We start from the raw sequence: 21,567 nt of genomic DNA, 5'->3' as shown, positions 1-21,567 counted from the left end.
ATATTTCATATGTAGTAGCATTCATATGTAGAAGCACAACTGTAACTAAAGGATGTATGGAGTGCTCATTATTTTGACAGTTGAGCATCCCTTATGTTCTATAGTCGCTCCTGTTTGACAATAATGTTCACGTTTTGGGGGCTGTTTGATTTGTTTGTTGATGTTTCGCAATTTGGGCAGTTTTTCGTATCTTGGAGCAAAGAGTTTGAATATATCACATGTGGTAGCATTCATATGTAGAGGCACTACTGTAATAAAAAAGGTTTTGCGTGTGCTCATTATTTTGACAGTTGAAACGAAGGGTTTGAATATTTTAACATCCCTTATATTCTCTAGTCGCTCCTGTTTGACAATAATTTTAAATAAAAAAATCGAGCACTGTTCAAATATGAGACGACCTAACTCTAGAGAGGAAAGCGGGAAAGGGAGGAACATCAAGAGAGAGCGACTGAATCTTTACGTGCGCGCGCGCGCGTGTGCACGCGTCCCTTTTGGTTGGACTCGTGCAGGTTTTCGCCGCTGAGAAGAGGAGCGCGCCATACTGAAGCGGTCGTGACAACTTGAGACCATTACAACAGATCTCCCGTCTAAGGTAACATTTCGACCAGTTTATCGAACTACTAATTGCACGTCGTCCTGTCGACATGAGCGTGTTTAGCAGAGGTCAGACCGAATGAGGATCAAGCCCCAGTTTCCCCTCGTTAAGAAGTCTGTGTCTCTCTTGCCTCTTCCTATGTGCACCTATCATCACTCCGCAGTAAATTAATCATTTCGAATTAAGCTGCGGCACATACACTTTGCGTAACGTTTAACTGGAGCGATGAAATTTCAAAAGACGTGTTTTTGACGTTGAGTTGTCCGTCCGTCCTGAGTTGTCCGTCCGTCCTTACAAAATCCAGCTCTCCCACCTGGATGGGACTTTACTTTTCAATGACTTGATATAAGATCAGTGTGATGATTACGTTTAAATGAAGGTCACAATCCAAATTAGTTATTATTTATGATTAATAGAGATCTTTGAACTGCCGCGCTTTGGTCTTGTATTATTGTTCCTATCCTATCCATCGCTTTGACTCGATACGTCGATGATGTGTTGATCGATTATTAACGATTACAGCAAACGGGAGGCTTCCTATTTTTTTGTGACAATTGGACATCTTTTACGCGTGAGAGGACTCGGAACAGACGGCGTACGCGCCCCTCCGCCACCCACCCTGCTTGTCTACAAGCGGACTGACTGTCTGTCACACACCGAGCAACGACACCGGTCCCCGAGGGGAAGAATATTTTTTTTACCTCCTTACCTCCCGTATGTGCAATTTACACACGCTTCGTCGCGTCTCTAATGAGCTTAATCGGCTACAAACTCCCCACTGGATTGCATCCATTTATTACGCGACCTGAGAAGTCGCTGATAAGTACTTCGTCTCATATCCGGAGGATGTAAGCCGTTTTCTCTTGTGCAAAAGGATCATTTGTACCCTTTCTATATGAGTACCTACCTACTAATGTTTCTGTTTGTGCAGCATCACAGGACTCTATTGTGCCTGTGGGAAATAAATTTGCTTGGATTTATGACCCATTTTCCCAGGTTATATCGATTATTACTGCCCGCCATGTACTATGTCTTTGTAAGAGCAGGAAAAGTGGCTCTGCCACACACACAGACACACATATATATATATATATATATATATATATATATATATATATATATATATATATATATATATATATGTATATATATATATATATATATATATATATATATATATATATATATATATATATATATATATATATGAAAGAAGGGTCAATTCTCAATAGAGAAAAATGTGCATTTAAAGCCTAATGTGCAACACAAAAACTAATGTGGGAAATGAATGCGATCACATACATATGCATGCATAAGATGGGCTTTAAGTGACTGTAATGAGTCTGATCAGTGCCAGGCATGTTTATGTATGCCGAAAGCTCATGTATTATACATTCATTCCTCTTGCATCAGGCGGCAATTGTGTGTGTCAATGTCATGACACCTTTTGCTTGTTTTAAGTGTCATGAATTGCGCATGAGACTTTCTAGTCGGCTTCAATATCTTGGTTCAATATTATGTTAGTGAAATATTACATGCAAAATCATATTTTAGACTTACAAACAGATTGCTTGTGCAGTGCTCGTGTTTGTTTGGCAACATTCAGCCAATACTTTTCACACGGTGCCCTACGGTTGACTGGCGACCAGTCTAGGGAAAAGTCTGCCTTTCGCCCGAAGTCACCTGTGATCGGCTCCAGCAATCCTCGCATCCGCTACATGGATGCGTGGAATGCAGTATGAATGAATAAATACTTTTCACACATTTTGCCCCAAAAATGCCAAGGGGCATAACAAAGAGGTTATTTGAAAGGAGGAATAGCTGATTTTTTTCTTAATACTAGCTAGCCTTGATACAGAGGATTTATTTACCTGTTAGTCTATTGGCTCGTTCAACTGAGTTTGGTCCGGGCAGCGTGCGAGCGAATCCCGCTCATTGGCGGTGTGATTGTGTATGCAAATGGTTGTGTCTCTGTGTATGCTCCATGATTGACTGGCAACCAATTTAGGGTGTAGCCTGGCTTTTGCCCGAAGTCAGTTGGGATAGGTTCCAGCACCCCACGACCCTGACCACCATAAACAGCGTTAAAATTGAATGAATGGTAAGGGAGAAGATGTGTGGTCGAGAAACTGATGAGACAGTTATTTCAAATCTCATGGACATTGCTACAGCTGCGGATGGAATTATAGAAAGGATGGAAGCAGGGCATATACATAGTCTGGATGCTTAAAGAATACTGAATCCCCCGTCTTATACTTCTCATTTTGATATGATAGTTATATCGTTTGTGCCATCTAGGTTTGCGGCTCACTAGCGTAATAGCACAGACATGCGCTTAATCGTCTGCTTTTATCTGAGGTCTGCAGTTAAAATCCAGCGCGCCACTGGGGCAGAGTAATCAAATGATTAATTTTCTATGATCGAGTTCTCCATTGGCTTCTTCACTTGGCAACAATCAATTTTCAGGGCTGAAAATTTAAAAAAGCAGTTTCTGATAACTGTAGCACCTTGCAAAAAAGTCATTTCAATTGCAGCGAGCACAAATTTCGCCAAATCAATGTTGATAATACATAGTTTAAAAAAGCACATTTATATTTATGTTCATATTGGAAATGTGTTGTAAAGTTACTGGACTAAATTTGAAGAGAGCACCAAATCACAACTTGTCAATCACTTTTCAGATTGTGTGGAAACTTTCTATATATTTTGGCTGTTAGCTCAGTGGTGTGGTTGATTAAGTCTCAATTACATTAAACGCACATTTATTCCCATATGAGCTTCTTGGGTAATTAATACCACATAGTAATTTTTTCCGTAGGACTTTTTTTTGCAAAAACTAATTATGATTTAAATTTTTCTTCACTTGTACAAACCCCCCTAAAATATATTTGCCACATTGTTCCTGTTTGTCGGCTGCACTTCAAGGCATTAGTTATTTTTGGGTTAAAACATGTTTTGATGCATAATATTTGACACTCTCTTTCTCAGTGGGTTGCTGAGATTATGTCAAAACATATTACCCTTTTTTTAAGAAACACTGCCACAAAACACCTCTTCTCAAATTTTATTTTGTTCAATTTGAATATTGGGGAAGATAATGCACCCACCAATGCCACATTATATATATTATATTATGTATATATATATATATATATATATATATATATATATATATATATATATATATATATATATATATATATATATATATATATATAACCATGGCGCGAGTGATTAGCGCATCGGCCTCACAACCCTGGGGTCCTGGGTTTAAATCCAGGTCATGTCCATCTGTTTGCATGTTCTCCCCGGGCCTGTTTGGGTTGGCTCTGGGTACTCCGGTTTCTTCCCACATTCCAAAGACATGCATGGTAGGCTGATTGGACACTCTAAATTGCCCCTAGGTATGAGTGTGAGCATGAATGGTTGTTTGACTACCTGTGCCCTGCGATTGGATGCCCTCCCCTGCCTCTGGCCCGTAGTCAGCTGGGATAGGCTCCAGCACCCCCCGTGACCCTGATGCGGATAAAGTGGCTCAGAAAATGAGATGAGATATAAAGTATATAATGTGACAGAGTAACACATCATTAACTAGAGTTTAAAAACTAGAAAATATTTACTAAATTGTCTCGACGTTATCAATGGTAAATCGACCAAGGTCAAATCTGAACATAATCTTGGTGGCTGCTTTCTTAGAGACCCTACATCAGTGAATGGATAGCCTAGGATTAGAATAATGTCACTGAAGCTGTTGGTCAAGATATCCATAATGTTGTGACAATTTATAATATATTTTGTAGTTTTTATTGTCTAATGTTCATGATGTGCTGTCACATTTTACATGTATTGCATCCAATTTAAATAATAAACAATTTGATCATTCATTTTATGAAGTCACTTATCCTCACATGGGTCGCAGGGGGTGCTGGAGTCTATTCCAGCTAACTACAGGCACCAGGCGGGGGACACTGAATCGGTGGCCAGCCAATCGCGGTGCACAAGGAGATGGACAACCATTCATGCTCACGCATATGTAGGGGCAATTTTGAGTGTTCAATCATCCTACTCTACATGTTTTTGGGATGTGGGAGGAAACCCAAGCAACATGCAATCTCCACACGGTGAGTATCGAACTGGGATCGAACCCTCGACCTCATAACTGTGAGGCGAATGTGCTAATCACTCGTCCGCCACAATTTGATCATATGGAGTAAAAATGATGGTGGCCCCGCTTACCTCATACCAATGTCTTTTACCACAATTTACCCAAAGAAAGGCTTAATTTGTGCCTATTCTAGATCCATTGTGTTTCATTATTAATATTTTTTTTGTGAAAGTAAAGTTAGCAAACATTTATTCAAACATGGGGATACAAATAAAAGTTACAATTTCATTGTTACAAATTGGGTTGGTGGGGGACTTGACATTTAGAAATCATCCTGACCGCTCCAATGTAAAAGTAAGTCCAACTTGGTTGGAATTATAGCTAAGGTGAAAAAATGTAAAGAAACTGAGAGATGTTACTATGTGCTTCAAATAATTATTGCCTTGGTTTTAATGTTTTGCCAGCATGGCAGAAATAGCTGTTAAAGACCGTTCTAAGAAAAAATGATGCCGTTCCCATCAGTGATTCATCCTTTAAAATGTTTACTGATGATCATTTGCTTTTTAGGAAAAGATACCCACCCTCAATATTTGAAAAAGCACACAGGGAATGTGTGTAAATGATCAGTGAACCTTTACTTCCATTTTATTCGCTCCTAATGAGAGTGGGAGAACCCCCAAGACGAGCACCCATGGGGGCTTTACACTGCAGGTTGAGTGTGCAGCAAACAATGGACGAGCACCATTCATTAGCTGACAATTCTGCAAAATGAATCAGACATCATCGCCTCCTAGGAATGAAAAAACAAATTCTTAGTGATTGAGACATGAATACTCCCTTAGGGCAAGCGGTAAGATAATGGTAGCATTCCCGATGCAATTGATTCATATAAGAAAAGAAATAAAGGAATCTCTTAACATCTTATAAGTTCTTTCTTGATTCCTAGGAACAGCAAAGATTTTATAAGCTTCATCAAACCTTTAGTAAAGTGCATATCATCTTGTGTCGGGCTTTTAAAGTGAGAGGGAAAAGCCTAGTTACTTGGCATTGACTTTGCAAGACATGGATTCTCTGCTATATCTTCTCCAATTACATCCTCGAGGCGAATGACTGACGAGTGATTTTTCACCCGTAGCTTCTTGCTGCTTGATTTAAAATTCTCATAGATGTGGAAGATGAGGAGGGACATGTTTCCTAGGCTTCCCTTTTGATGCTGATCAATCAAAACAGGTGAAGACACATGATTGGTAATGCTCCTTTGTAAATGACTGGAAGAGATCAAAGCGTCAAACCCTCTGTTTTCCTCTGTAGTCCCTGTGATGCAATGTTCTCCCGAGATTGGGGTTAGAAAGGGACATGGCGAACTCATCCTGGGTTGTCGAGAAATGAGGATGGAAGTGGCAGTAAGGGAGGGAGCAAAAGCGCATGGTCATTTAGAGGATACAGTTGAATGGAGATTTTCCTCTGTGAGGGCTGTTTTCAGATGGTGTCGCTGTCGGTCACGCTCGGACTGTTTTTAGTCTGACGCTGTGTTTACTCCAATACGCATGGTGGCGTGCATTTTAACCATGCTTGAAGAGTCATACTGTTATCCTTCACCACTTTGCGGCTTTGGTACATCATGTTTTTATATTAAGTATCCAAATTAAAAATGTTAATAAAAATGTCAAAATTCACGCTGAAACTCGCAAGCAGAAAACACTTACCTGTCTTCCGCTTGCCACTCAAAAAATGGCGAAAGACAGGTTCCTGTCCCTCAACTCCGCAACGAAGAAGAAAAATGGTAGGCAGCGGGCTGTGGCCATCGCTTTTATCTGAAAATAGAGCTCTCTGAGAGAACTGGACGGCAGGGAGCCTCGGTGAGGGTGGATTTTTTTCAGAAATGCGAGCCCTGGGCGACCTTACAGCGGACGCCATCGTTCTTAATCGAAAAAAGAGCTCTCTTAGTGGACGGTCGGGAGCCTCCGGGTAGCGGAGATGATGGTGAAATTTCCCGGCAATGTTTCAAAGTGCAAGCTCTGGGTGACGTCGTACTGCGGGCGCTGTCGCCTTTATCCGAAAATAGAGCTCTCTGAGCGGCTAAGATGGCCAAGAGCCTCCGGGTAGTGGAGCTGATGGTGGAATTTCCCAGAAATGTTTCATCGATGATCCAATGCCTCTCGAATCTGACAAAAAGGACTTGGACTAAAGCTCCCAATTACCTGTTTTTTTCTATTTAAATTAAGCAGAGAGGAACTATTTTCACTGTGAGTACTTAAAGTATTTACAATTTTTTAATATAAAGTAATACCTTGACACGAGAAATTTGAGATACGTTTAAAATTCCGAGCAAATATTTGCCTTGAGACACGAGACACATTTTGAGATACGAGCATACGACACAGCCAGGTGGCTGCTTATGATAACAATGCAGTTTTTCTCGTCACATTTCCCTTGTGTAAAGTTATCTACGAGCACTGGGAAGAGCGTTGCATTTTTTCCGTGCTTTTTTTCTTGCATTAGTCAGTGCAGAATTAAGGGAAAAACAATATGTGAATAGCTGAATAATGTCTCATTTTAGTACAACAACTTGATAGTTATTTGTTACTCTGTTAGTTGGTGGTGAATTAGAACCAATAAAAAAAAAATTCCATTGTAATATCCTGTTTTTGATGTTTTTCAGAGGGTGGGAATGAATTAATTTGTATTTAGTACATTTCTATAGAAAAAGTTGATTTGAGCTTGGTCCCGAAATGCATTAAACTCGTATCTCAAGAGATTATATTTAGATATACATTACAGTCTTTTCATGTTCTATAACTGTAACATTAAATATAAACATTTCTTGATATTTATACTTGTGTACTTGTATTCTTGTATAGCCGCGAGAACATATACAATAATATCTTGAAATATGAGCTTAATGTGTTCTGGGACTGCTCGTATGTCAATTCACTCGTATCTCAAATCATTTTTTCCCATATAAAATAACCAAATACAAATTAATTCGTTCCCACCCTCTGAAAAAAAACACCTAAAAATAGGATATTACAATGGAAAATGTTTTTAATTGTTCTAATTCACAATCTACACTCACAAAGTAACAAATATCTATCTAGTGGTTATGATCTGCAATAAAATGTGACATTATTATGTACAGTACTGTATGGAGTTCTTACCTTCGAGACAGACGGTTGCGGTTAACGGCGGTGTGTGTGGAGGAGGAGAAGAAAGGGCAGGAGGGAGACTTGCGGCAACATATTCGGGTCGCTACACTTTTGTGACACCACGAAACATAACATAACTTAAACTTTACATTTAACTTAAATGAACTAATAATTAATATAATATAATTAATATACACACACTTCCAAATATGTTGTAATCTTACGTTGGCGAGCCAGTTCAGTCACGTGTACACTACTCATGTTTTTCTATTATTTTATGCTTAAAATCAATTGTCATCATATGCTTTTTCTTCTTCATTGTGCCGGCTTGCTCTGGACTCATTTTTTTCCACTTAAATATGCACTATTTAACGCAAAAAAGATGTAAAAAATGCAAACTTTATGGCCGATGCTCAGAGACATCTTTACGCGACGAAGATGTGGTGAGAAAGTCAGAGTAATGCTGTTCTCATAAGCTGCCTCTCGCATACTCGGCCACCTGGCGTCCGCATCGGCAACCATCTCGTATATTCGTATCTCAAGGTAAAAATTTGCTCAGAATTTTCCTCGTATCTCAAGTTTCTCACATGTTGGGACACTCTTATGTCAAGGTATTACTGTAGTATGATATTCATAATAGGGGTGATCATACTTTGCGGTGTTTGGATTATGGCGAGCCATGCCTGGTCTATATTATCTGCGAAATTTGAGGGATTACTGTAGATAAAGAATTATTTGGATTTTTCTTAGCAGGAATTGCCAAAGCACATCCTCTTTTTCTAATGTTGTGTTGTGAAAGTATACTTTATTGAGTACATTGAGCGCTCAGGCGGATGGTTATTTGGATGGGTGAGATGAAGGATGACTCCAACGATGCAGAATTTCTCTTCATAGGAGACCCAGCTATTGAGAAGGACAGCAGGAGGCTCAGGGCGAAATGTGTGTGTTGTTAGTGTATTTACAGTGTTGAAAACGAATAGACCAGAAAATCACACAATGACAGAACTGGAAAGCTGATCCCTCTTTTGCTCTTGTGTGTGTGTGTGCTGAAGGTTTGGTTTGCTACCACTGGATGAAGAATAGGATCAGCAAGCCAAAGTAACAATATTCCAGAGTTATTTTTGATGTAATGTTGAACAGGTGCCAGGAATTGAATGCTATCAATTGATTGCTGCTCTTTTTAATTTCCCGAACCTTATTAGAAATATCTAATTATGTTTGAGTGCCTGTCTCACAGGACAGAATCATCGAGTGAGGTTTTTCAATGCAAGGTAGATTTCAGTAATTACTGTTCAGATTTGAGTTTTTTGATTTGCGATCAGATCAGATTTTTTTCAAGATATTTTTGCTGATACTTAACCAATACCAATCCGATGCCAGAATTTTTCATACTGGAAAATTATGCTACAATTAATATAACCAGGGGTAATGATAAACAAGCGCAGCTGGTTTACGAGAGGAAGGGAAACCAGAAGGGACACAAGAGGTGAGACGCACACATCACCCAGACAGCACACACAAGGAAAACACAAACACACACACACACCTCCACCCAAAAACCCCAACAAAACGTTAGTGACAAGGTCATTTTTAAATCAAATAGCTGGTATGAAAGTGAACTTGCAATCAAAGTCACATTTGACTCTTTTAATCCTGTTTTAAACGAAGTTTCACAGTAGTCACACACGCATCGGGTGCCTATTTTTCCTTGCCTCAGGGCAAGGGTTTACTGTTTAGCTCCAGCTGATGCAGCAGTTTGGGAAAATTGGGGGAATAGGGTCAAAATTGCCCAAGCTAGAAAAATGAGAGATGCAGAGCTTGCTGAGTGAATCCTCTAACCCAGATGCAGATGTTCACATCTAGAGTATGTGTGTGTGAGAAACAGAAGCAGCATGTATAATTCTATTTAATTCTTACTTGTGTAAGATAACTATAGAGAAAAATTCAGGGGAAGCATTGTCTTTTTGGAGAGACCTCACCACCATTCCTCATGGTAAAAAACTCTGGGCTCTCAAACTGGCAAGTGCCATTTATTCAGGTGACATGACAAAGGAAAGACTATTTGCATAGATATCACTCCAAAGCCCAAATGTCTGGCCTAAAGTCAGCCAAAATGGCTGCTCAATGCTAAGCACAATGTAACACAGCAGGATGTGGGAGGAAACCAGAGTACCGTATTTTGCCGTTTAATATACCGGGTATATTGAATGATTTTTGCTTTTTTGAGCCTCCCATTTGTGCGCCATTTAATATACCCCTGCCGTTTAATATACTCGGGTATGTTAAATGACAACTCAGCTTTTTTGGCAAGATTTGTATGGTGTTCATGGGGGCATAATTATAGATACTTAAGTTCATTAAAATTCCAAGTCAGACTTTATTCAGCAGTAAGTAGTAGTTACCAGTCGGACAAAGACTCCAAATCGCTGTCAGCAACAGACTTTCTCTTACCCCGTCACGGCATAAAGAGTGCGTAGCAGATCGTACCTTCCCGTTTGTGCGCCATTTAATATACCCCTGCCGTTTAATATACCCCTGCCGTTTAATATACCCAGGTATATTAAATGGGGGGTATATTAAACATCAAAATACGGTACCCAGAGAAAACCCATGCAAGCCATGGGATAACATGCAAATTCCACACAGTGAGGACTGACGCGCTAACCACTCGGCCGCCTTTAATCAAACACACACACACACAAAACACACACACACATATGTGTATATATATAGGTTAGAGTTTTCTAATTAAACAAGAAAATGCAAAACAAACAAACTAAAAAACACTACATTGTTTGGCAGTTGGAACAAAAATGTTACATTATTACTGGCATACAAAGACGTTGGGGTATCTTAAAAGTAAGTTCAAAACAAAAAGCACTGTAGTGTTAATGTTACTGAAAAATAGTTACAACTGTTGCACAATTACCATTGACTTGCAAAAATGTCACAGAATATTTATTGTTATCTAAAAATTGCACATATGCAGCTTCTCTAACCAATGAAATTTACTTATTATAACGTAGACATAAAATCGTTAAACAGAGTAGATTTCAAACTTTTAGCGCAATATAATCAGCTTTTTGTCCCGCCGGAAAAGATAATTGCCCTCCCCTAACCTAAATCCTTTATATGGTATAAAAGTATACCAATTTTGTATGAAATATTTGAGAAAGACAAAAAATGAAAAGTAAATATATTAAGCCGTTAATTTGAATAAGGGGCAGCCCGGCGGATGAGTGGTTAGCGCGTCGGCCTCACAGTGAGGGACCTGGGTTCAAACCCAGGTCGGTCCACCTGTGTGGAGTTTTCATCTTCTCCCCGGGCATGCGTGGGTTTTCTCCAGGTACTCCAGTTTCCTCCCACATTCCATGCATGGTAGGCTGATTGGACACTCTAAATTGCCCCTAGTTATGAGTGCAAGCGTGAAAGGTTGTTTGTCTCTTTGTGCCCTGTGATTGGCTGGCCACCAATTCAGGGTGTCCCCCGCCTCTGGCCCGAAGTCAGCTGGGATAGGCTCCAGCACCCCCCGCGACCCTAGTGAGGATAAACCGGTTCAGAAAATGAGATGAGATGAAATAGCATAAGACATACACTGACATTTTCCTTTTAGTTGGAAGGGTGAGTTGGTGGTGGCTGAGGGAGAGAGGAGGCAAATGTTTAGCAGCTGAGAAAACATACATACACGGACGAAAACCCAAAACTTAACAGTTTATAATTATGTTACATTTGGCGAAATATCGATCCAATGCCCATTGCCTTTGACGTCCTTTCATAATTTGCCTAAAATGCGGAAGGCATACATTGTCAAACTGGGCGATAGCACGACTCGTGAACACTATGAAGAGCCCTCTGCATCTTTTAAATTGCACCGGGAATTACTTTTTTGGGGCCCATGATGAAATCAGAGAATAAAGTTGCATCAAGCACACTCAGAGAAACTCACAAAACAGCATGATAGAACTCCGTGATGAGTGAGGGTCAAATGCACATGGAGGCATCATATAGCCACGGTTCCCTCTGAGACAATGGGAGGCCAGTGAGGTGTTGGGAAATGGAAGAGCAACTCTATCACAGTAATTTCAAATTAAAATACAGGATGCTACATGTGTATTTACACTTTGCGGGATGATTTTAAGATTTCATGTTTCTTCAATTGACTTTTATTTTCATAATGAGACGTTTTGTAATCTGAATATTACGTATATAGAGACATTCGTAAGTAGAGGTACCACTGTATTCAATCCCTCTAAAAAACAGCTGTTCATGTGAAGTCCAATGGTTAAAGGGGCTATTTTAAAACAGATTTATTGCTGTCACAGCCAAGCTAATGAACTGTCAGCTCCACGCAGAGCTAAGAATCCACAACAATAAAGAGAATACTGTACAAAATTACAAACATAATTAACGAGTTTAATAGTGGAAGTCACTTTACTCTGTAAAGACAAGATGGCATATCTATGTTTCATGCTGTAAATGCCTATGTCCAGGTTTGTTTGTGTCTGTTCATTTTCCAGCCTTTTCAGAGCTCTTTCACAGGAGGGCACGCTTCAGAGCATGAAGTTCATCAATATTGGGATTAATCGGTTGCGGTTCAATTGTCATGCGTGATATTTCAGTCCTACAATCCTCTTGAGGTGGCTTTTTTGATGAATGGGCAATTAGTCTCTGAGTCCTCATGCCTGCTGGCTGACTGATCTCTTTTTAATGACACTCTTCTTTCTTTGATAAAACACAAAATGAATCATCGATACCACAAACCCTGAGGAGCCAACAATGCAGAATATAATTGTAATTGGGTTTCTACCGACACAATGGCAATAAAACGTATATTTCTGTGTTGCAGTTTGAAAAGAATTTTTGAGGCAATTGTGGTCAAACACAGTTGGATGCACATGTTTAATTTGGATAAGATTTTTACTATATATACACCCACTGGGTGAATGTTCATTATTATTCTAAGTTTATTTAGATAATCAACATTGATCTAATAAGACTGTCCTTGTGTCGCAGCGTGCTGAGTGTCTCAGCCGAGCTTTCTATCCACTTAGAACTCCAACTGATTATCATTGTTTTTAGTCCCTGAGTTTTTGATGCTATCAAAGAACAGTCCAATTAGATGTGGCAAGTCTTCTATCTGAAATCCTCTCGTACACTTAAGTTTTTTCATTTTGATAGTTTAATCAGAAACTCATGAATCATTAATATAATTGGAATGAAAAGACAAAATGAAATTCTCAAAGAAAATACTGTTTTCCATCAAGACGATACAGCATATATCCTGTTTAATGGGCTATATTCAAGAGTCGACCTGTAGCTGTTAAACTAGACCTGGCCGATAAAACGTTAACGCTAATTATTCATTCATTTGTTTATTTTCTGAACCGCTTATCTTCACAAGGGTAGTGGGGGTGCTGGAGCCTATCCCAGTTAACTGGGCACCAGGCGGGGGGTCACGCTGAATCGGTGGCCAGCCAATCGCAGTACACAACGAGAGAGAAAAGCATTCACGCTTGCACTCATACCTAGGGGCAATTTTTTTTTAAAGCTTGGGGCAATAATCTTGTGATACAACATTTTTTTGCCTTTGTGCAATTTAAATTGAGTAAAAGACAAGTCACTTCAAAACGTTGACTGCCGCTGGGAGAGCTCAGCGTAGTGGCTGTGGATGATAGATGCATGCACAAAGAAGGATGGTGGCTACCCAATGCATCTGCCATAAATGGTGCATTGTGCAGCATCCTGGATTTATTAGCTTTAATGTGCACAGTGGTAACCTGACTTTATTTTTCCAGTTACTAGCCATCGTCCGGTGGTTTTTGTGAAGTGCAGCCAGCCAAAGGTTGACTCTAAGAGTGAGCTTTTTGTTTATTTGTGAACAAATAGTTACCCCACAGCAATCATTCATGTTCTGAAGTGTTTATCCCTACAAGGGTTGCGGGGGGTGCCAGTGCCTATCCGAGCAAACTTTGGGCCCCAGACGGGGGACACCTTGAATCGGTGGCCAGCAAATCGCAGGGCACAAGGAGATGGACAACCCTTTACACTCACATTCATACCGAGGGGAAATTTATAGTGTTCAATCAGCCTACCATGCATGTCAATGTGGGAGGAAACCGAAGTACCCAGAAAAAAAACTCCCGCAAGCCCGGCGAGAACATGGAAACTCCACACAGTGAGAACTGACCTGGGATCAAACCCTCATTCCCAGAACTGTGAAGCCAATGCGCTAACAACTTGTCCGCCCAGTGTGGAAGTGATTTCCTGAATTAATTTTAATTCATTTTTCATGGAATACTGGTTTTAGGTATGAACTACTCATAAATAAACTTTAATGACAATGAAGTTTATTTTGAGCTACTTCTTTTTTAAGTCAAGATTGGAAAGGTACAGATTTTCAAAAGAGTGATTTTTTTCCCAACCCAGCCTCTATGGTATATGTGTTTTCCTTAATTTGAGTATAGTACTGGAGACAACACTTGTGTTTCTAAACACTAAACCGTGTCTGGGCACTTGGAAAGATGTAAAAGCAGAATCAGATTTTGTGGATTTCGACATAAGAGACTTCATAAATATCATTATCATTCTTCTGACCTTGGGTCATTGCTCACTTAAGCAGCCCCAACTTTGGTCTAAACCCTTTTACCGTGATGCACACACAGTCCTTTAGACAAATTAAAAATCGAGATTATGAAGGCAGACGTCTCAAGCGTGAGTTCAACCATGGTGAAGGTTTCTTTCTTAATTGTATTTACCTGCAATTGTCAGAGCTTTGTTGCTTCTGCCAGATATAAACAGTTGAGCATTTGCGTAACACTTCTCCTGCTCAGAATACAAATTTGTTCTTGAGTGCTTGCCAAATGGCCTCTATATTTTATGAACCATCTCTTGACAAATGCACCATCTTGAGACTAATTATCACGGTTCCACTCAAACACAAAGCTCGTTCATTATCGCAGTAGCGTCACATTTGTTTTGACTTGGCCTACATGGTGAAAACAGTGCAGTGGAACAGGGCTTGAATCGTTATTTATGATAGTCCTGGCGTTACTTTTTTAATGTTGGGAAACACCCTTATTTTATAAACGGTGAATTGTTCTTGTGTTTGAAATGTCAAAATAGGCTAATGCTATTTTCCCTTCTTGGGTCTACCCTGGAACCCCATTCTATTTTCAGAAGTGAATGTACAGTAAGTGAATGTTTTATTTGAATATACTAATTTAACCAGGTTGTCATACCGACCTGGATTTTAACCCAGGACCCCAGAGCTGTGAGGCCGACATGCTAACCACTCAAGTCGCCGGGCTGCCTTAAGACACATTTTGTGGAAGTAATATAGTAAAGTTTAATAAGTGAGTGACTAAATAAATAAATACTATTTTTTTTTGTATCATTGCGAAGTTGCAAAAGCTTGGTGTCATTGACCCACGCACTCACTAATAAGAATATTCAAATTAGATTAACTCGATGGCATATTAATGACAAACGCAAAAAAAAGGACCAACTGAATTGGGTTTAAAAAAATGACATTTTAGATGTTTTCTTTGCAGTCACGCAAACCTTTTAAACTGGCATTTAGGGATGTAGAAATAATGTAAAAAAAATGAAATAAAACGTTTTTATTAGAGTAAACGTCACCAGCTGCCACTGTCTGTATGCAATATGTAACATTGCCTTGTAGGAATTCAATAGAGTAAAGAGGTATTTGAAAACCAAATTTTGGGATCCACCTCTAAGTTTATTCATTCATTTTGTGCACCGTTAATCCCCACATGGGTCGCAGTCTATGATAAATAAATACTAATGTGTATGAGCACAAGCATCTCTTTGAGGGAAACAGTCACACTGACGTAAAAATTCAACAAATACTTGAGGCAGAGTTTGAACACTGACACCATGAAATTTTTCAAAAATACATTGCTTTAACATCATGCCCTGTTATTACTTTGAAATCTTATCTCATGTCATTTCATTTGCTGAACCGCTTTATCTTCATTAGGGTCGTGGGGGGTGCTGCAGCCTATCCCAGCTGACTCAGGGCCAGAGGCGGGGGAACCCTGGATCGGTGGCCAGCCGATCGCAGGGCACAAGGAGTTGGACAACCATGCACACTCACACCCATACCTCGGGGCAATTTAGAGTGTCCAATCAGCCTACCATGCATTTTTTGGAATGTGGGAGGAAACTAGAGCACCCAGAGGAAACCCACGCAGGCCCGGAGAGAACATGCAAATTTCACACAGGTGGATTTGACCTGCAGAGCCCAGAGCTGTGAGGCCGACGCGCTAACCTTTCACTCCACCGGGCTGCCCCTACTTTGAAATCACTGAAAATAAATCAATATGATGCTGTACAGAGAATAGGATACTTATTTCATTGTCAAAGCCTTCAGAGTCCTCGTAATGAGAAATGTGTGTGGTCATGCTGTTTCACTTAAGTAGTTGATGGGCTGCTATATTACTATTACACTATTACTTTGTAGGGTCACCATGATATGGGTGATCTCCAGTGACATATGGTGAGGTTCATGCCTGGTGAGGTACAGTCAAATTTCCCTGGTCTCTTCTGGTCACAACCTGTTCCAGCTGCTGCCCTCTGGTAGATGCTACAGGTCTCACAAAACACGGACAAATAGACTTAGGGACAGTTTTTTTCCCAGAGCCATCAGGGCTCTGAACTTGCATTAGCACAACACACAATCCCTTCTGTGCAATAACCTCGTGGTGTTCAATACCAATGTGCAATATCTTAGAATTTACCTTTCCCGGACGTGACTTTTTATATTACTTATTTATGTTTTTACTGACAAACACTCACTTTGTGGAGTAGCACCACTAATTTCGTCATACGCAGCTGTTGTATAATGAAAATAAAGGCTTTTGATTTTTGATTTTAGATTTTTTGTCTCACTATCACCGGCTAATGATGAGGCAGGAGAACTGCGTGCCCCATTCTGCAGTTATGCACAGCTTTTTAACGACACTCAACACAAGATCTACAGTAGGACAATGAGCCAACCAATCAGCAGATGAGAAGGCCAAACATTGAGTTTAAGTCAAATGTTTTTATTTGTAGTCTTGCCTCAATTATTGCGACTTCAATTATCGCGAATTTTCTTCATGGCGATTTTTTTCTGCTATTAATTATTTCAATTATTATTATTACTTTTTTAAAGTTCATAAAAATATGAAAATCCACGCTGAAACTCGCAACCGCAAGCCACTCCCCTGTCTTCCGCTTGCTACTAGGACTCAGCACTGAAAAAAATACGTAGTTATAATTGGGTTGACCCTACTTCGTGATTTTTCGATTATCGCGGCCATGTCTGGTCTACATTAATTGCGATATTCGAGGGAGTACTGTATTTGTGAGATTGCTTGAAAGTCATTGGTTCAGCAAAGTACGTACTGGAAGAGACATGGGTAAGGTCTAGAACAGGGGTGTGCAAACTATTCCACAAAGGGCCGCAGTGGGTGCGGGTTTTCATTTCAACCCATTGAGAGGGCACCTTTTCACCAATCTGGTGTCCTACAAGTGCAATCAGTGGATTGCAGTCAGGTGCTTCTTGTTTTCTGCGGGAATCTCATTGCTTAAACTCTCTGTGCTATATCGGTTGGAACAAAAACCTGCACCCACACCGGCCCTCGAGGACCGGTTTGCCCATGCCTCGGCTAGAATGAAGTCTGAATATAATGATGACAATCAGAGGCAGCCTGAACACCAACATTATACTAAACCTAAAAATGAATGCGTAAAAATGTATATATAGTTGTGTGTCAGGTGGCCCTACCCTAACTTATCCCTCTACCTGTGTGTAAAAGAGATACAGGGGCAGCATTTCTAAACCTATTGCTTTTAATGGGGTCATCTGTACTTGGAGGCAGAAGGCAAAAGCTTAAGTTCCATGAGAGGGGGATGATTGCTGTCAGAAAGGATACCCTTTGAGACTGACCCCTATTGTATTCTTGTCATTTTAGTGTGCATCTGTGGTCATAAATAAATAAAATAAAATGAAATTGTAATCGGCAGGATCAGAAATTAGGGCATTGATTTGAAGGACTATGCAATTGAGTCAACAGTAATAAATCATTTGATGGGGCAAAAGTAAAAGAATGTTGTTTAACAGGAATGCCAAATTTGCTTAAACGAAAACATTGCTAAGTATCGGTAATAAAGTTTCAAAATTATTACACAAAGTCCACATTACACAAACATGCAAGAATGTATTTGGGGATATGGAGTCTATCACTCATAAGTAGCTTAATAACAAACTAAATGAGGAAGCAATTTATCGAATAGCCATGTGGCATTTAACTTTTTCTAGTGGTTTGGGCTAGCTGAGGAGGATGTGCTGTCACTTGGGAACCACTTCAGGCGCACTTAAAAAAAATCCAGCTGTTTGAGAAGCTGAAAATGAGCTTCTTCAATTCAGCAGATGGTCTAAACCTTGGCCCCCATCTGGCACTTTCCAACGTATTTCACATACGTATACAGAAACAATCCTTCATCTTAATAATAATAATAATAATAACATGTATATTTTTTTTGGCCGGGAAAACGCACCTTATGGAGAAGCACTACCAATTTCGTCATACGCAGTTTCTGGGTATGATGACAATTACCGTATTTTCACGACTATATGGCGCGTCGTATTTTTAGCCGCAGTGTCAGTAACGAGTGCTATTTCTGTATCTTTATTTTACTGATGGGATATATGGTTCTTGCACGTTACAACCACACGCTAAAAACACGTTTTTAAAAAGGCAACGGAAGCAAAACTGAGTTTGGTTGTACTTTATTTAGCCATTTTACAACTTAGTCACGTCATCATCACCCACAAATCCATCAAAGTCCTAATTTTCTGTGTCCGAATTGAACAATTGTCCAAATTAGTCATCGAAAACGCTGAGTTTTATACGTTCGTCCAGGCAGCCACAATCAATTCGCAAATTGTAGCTAGTTAGTAGCTAGCGTAACTATTCCAACGCTGCCTTCCATGCTTCGTAAAGCGGTGTTGATGTCAATGTCCAGACCACAATCCATTCGCAAATAGTAGCTAGCTGGTAGCTAGCGTAACTTTTCCAACGGTGCTTTCCATGCTTCGTCATGCTGTACTGATGTCGATGTATACAGGCCACAATCCATTGGGTGTATTGACAAAAGAACTACTACGTATCCCAGCAGTCACTGCGCAGTACTTTGTCTAAGGCAGGGGTCCCCAAACTTTTTCCTGTGAGGGCCACATAACTTTTCCCTTCTCTGATGGGGTGCCGGTGTCAGTTTGTAACAGAAAAAGTGTGAGGCCAAAACTGCACTCGTCCCAAGAATTAATATTTAGCACAATAATCAGACAACATGAGATCTAACCAAACCTTACTTTTTTTCCCAAACAGTGTTTGATAACTTCTCTTGTGTTAGGCATAAGCAATTTATTATTTGAATGATTGGTGGGAGAGGTGTCACCATGAGAGATGCTTTAATTCAGAGCCATCACCTTCTGTTCAGTTACACACACGCTGTGATAATGAAAAAGCTGACTTGTATTTAATGTTTACACTTTTGAACCTGACATCTTTCAGATTTTGCTGACTTTTGAACAGTTTACTGGTCTAACCCTAATATTTGACTCGACTTACACAACAGCTCTTATTGAAATTCTTGATTTCATTGGGCTGACATTTTCCGTAGCATGTTGTCCCAACGCCATCTATATTAACAAATCCCCCTGTTCTCCATCTGTTACTTTTTCTTTGAATGCATCCATATAGATATAATGTAGTTGTGACAGGTAGTATAGCAAAAATCACATCCCAAATGTTGGAACAAACAGATCTTTATGTGAAGATTTATAATCATTGTACATTTGCAGGGGGACAGCTGGCAATGAAGGAAATATGTGTCGTGTGTGCCAGTGTTGTGGTTTGACACATCTGGGTAAAGCGACGCAAGGGGGTCCTGACAGATATGGGCTGAGCAAGAGCCCGCTCACAATCTGCCTTGACTCACTGAGACTTCTCAAACATGCTCACCTCATGCTGTCACTCCACACAACCGCTAACTATCTGGCAACCTGATGGTATCAGCCATGTTAAGGCATGCACCATTTAATGCTTAGAAAGATGGGTGTGAATGCAAAAGATTTACTTCTTCAGAAGATTCTGAGAGATTAGAAGTATATGCCACAAGAGAGAGAAATCTGAGCCATTTAGAGTTCATTTTATCTGAAATGGATCAAGTTTACTTGATGAATTTGTGTGTGTATCAGTGCGTGACCATGGAAATGACATAGAAAGAGTCACTCTCTATGATCTTGTATCATATTCCTCTATTTCTGCTGCAATATTCTCCAAATCTTAGCTTAGAAGTAATCAAACTAGCAAGTGGTGTGTGTTGAAATCTAATGTTTTGTGATTGTGTGCAAGCTTGCAAGTGTGTTTGTGCGTATGGGTGAGCTCCCAGTGGTGATCTTATTTCGGTCAGTCAAGCCTGACAGATAACAGCCTTCAGTCCTGGTCACATCTATTATAGAGAGGATGGGAAATTGATCAGCTGTAACAGTGTGTGTCTCTTTGTCTTCTCAACAGTGATGTGTTCTCTGTCCACCAAGCATATCTTCAGGCCAATTCTTTCAGCTTTAGGCTTCAAGCCTTTCACAATTTATTCATTCATACATTTTCACACCGATTGCCCTCCAAAGGGTCGCTGGGTCCCATGAGTCTATCCCAGCTGACTACAGCCGAAAGGCGCACCCTAGACTGGTCGTCAGTCAGTCAGGGCAGACATTGACAGAACACCATTCACACTCACAATCACCGCCACCGAGTGGGAATCAATCCCACGCTGTCCGCACCAAAGTCAGGTAAATGAACCACTTCATAGGTCGCTCGGCGATATGACAAACATTTTAATCACGATAAAAAAACAACAAAAACAATCGTTATTGATAATTATCATGATAACTACCGTATTTTCACGACTATACAGCGCATCGTATTTTTTGCCGCAGTGTCAGTAACAAGTGCTATTTCTGTGTTTTACACACCAAGGACGCACCGTTTTTATAGATGCAGCCAGGCATGGCAAAACATACACCAGCTTAAACATACACGCTACACCCACACGCTAAAAACACGTTTTTAAAAAGGCAACAGAAGCAAAACTGAGTTCGGTTGTACTTTATGTAGCCATTTTACAACTTAGTCACGTCATCATCACCCACAAATCCATCAAAGTCCTAATTTTCTGTGTCCGAATTGAACAATTGTCCAAATGAGTCATCGAAAACGCTGAGTTTTATACGTTCGTCCAGGCAGCCACAATCAATTCGCAAATAGTAGCTAGTTAGTAGCTAGCGTAACTATTCCAACGCTGCCTTCCATGCTTCGTAAAGCTGTGTTGATGTCAATGTCCAGACCACAATCCATTCGCAAATAGTAGCTAGCGTAACTATTCCAACGCTGCCTTCCATGCTTCGAAAAGCTGTGTTGATGTCGATGTCCAGGCCACAATCCATTGGGTGTATTGACAAAAGAACTATATATCCCAGCAGTCACTGTGCAGTACTTTTTCTACGGGGAAAATAGTAGAGTCGGGGGCTGTTTGCCGTAGTTGTGAGAGCTGTAGAGGATGGAGTACCCTATCGACTGATTTATTTTATTTTAATCGAGATAACAATTTTAGTATTGGTCCATATATAAAGCGCACTGGATTATAAGGCGCCC

The 21,567-nt window shown here is 40.1% G+C and overlaps 1 protein-coding gene across 3 annotated transcripts in view; it reads left to right on the top strand.

Annotated features, from left to right (window-relative positions):
- The first annotated feature begins 493 nt into the window (after window positions 1–493).
- cdh24b (cadherin 24, type 2b) overlaps window positions 494–21,567 on the top strand; it is a 156,533-nt gene continuing 135,459 nt past the window's right edge. For all 3 annotated transcript variants that reach the window (XM_077614898.1, XM_077614897.1, XM_077614899.1), the window contains exon 1: window positions 494–592. The gene's annotated coding sequence lies outside the window, so the exon portion shown is untranslated. The remainder of the gene's footprint in view (window positions 593–21,567) is intronic.

Source organism: Stigmatopora argus, chromosome 12 (assembly GCF_051989625.1).
Source record: "Stigmatopora argus isolate UIUO_Sarg chromosome 12, RoL_Sarg_1.0, whole genome shotgun sequence".
NCBI lineage: Eukaryota > Metazoa > Chordata > Actinopteri > Syngnathiformes > Syngnathidae > Stigmatopora > Stigmatopora argus.
This window is presented reverse-complemented; position numbering and strand designations above follow the sequence as displayed.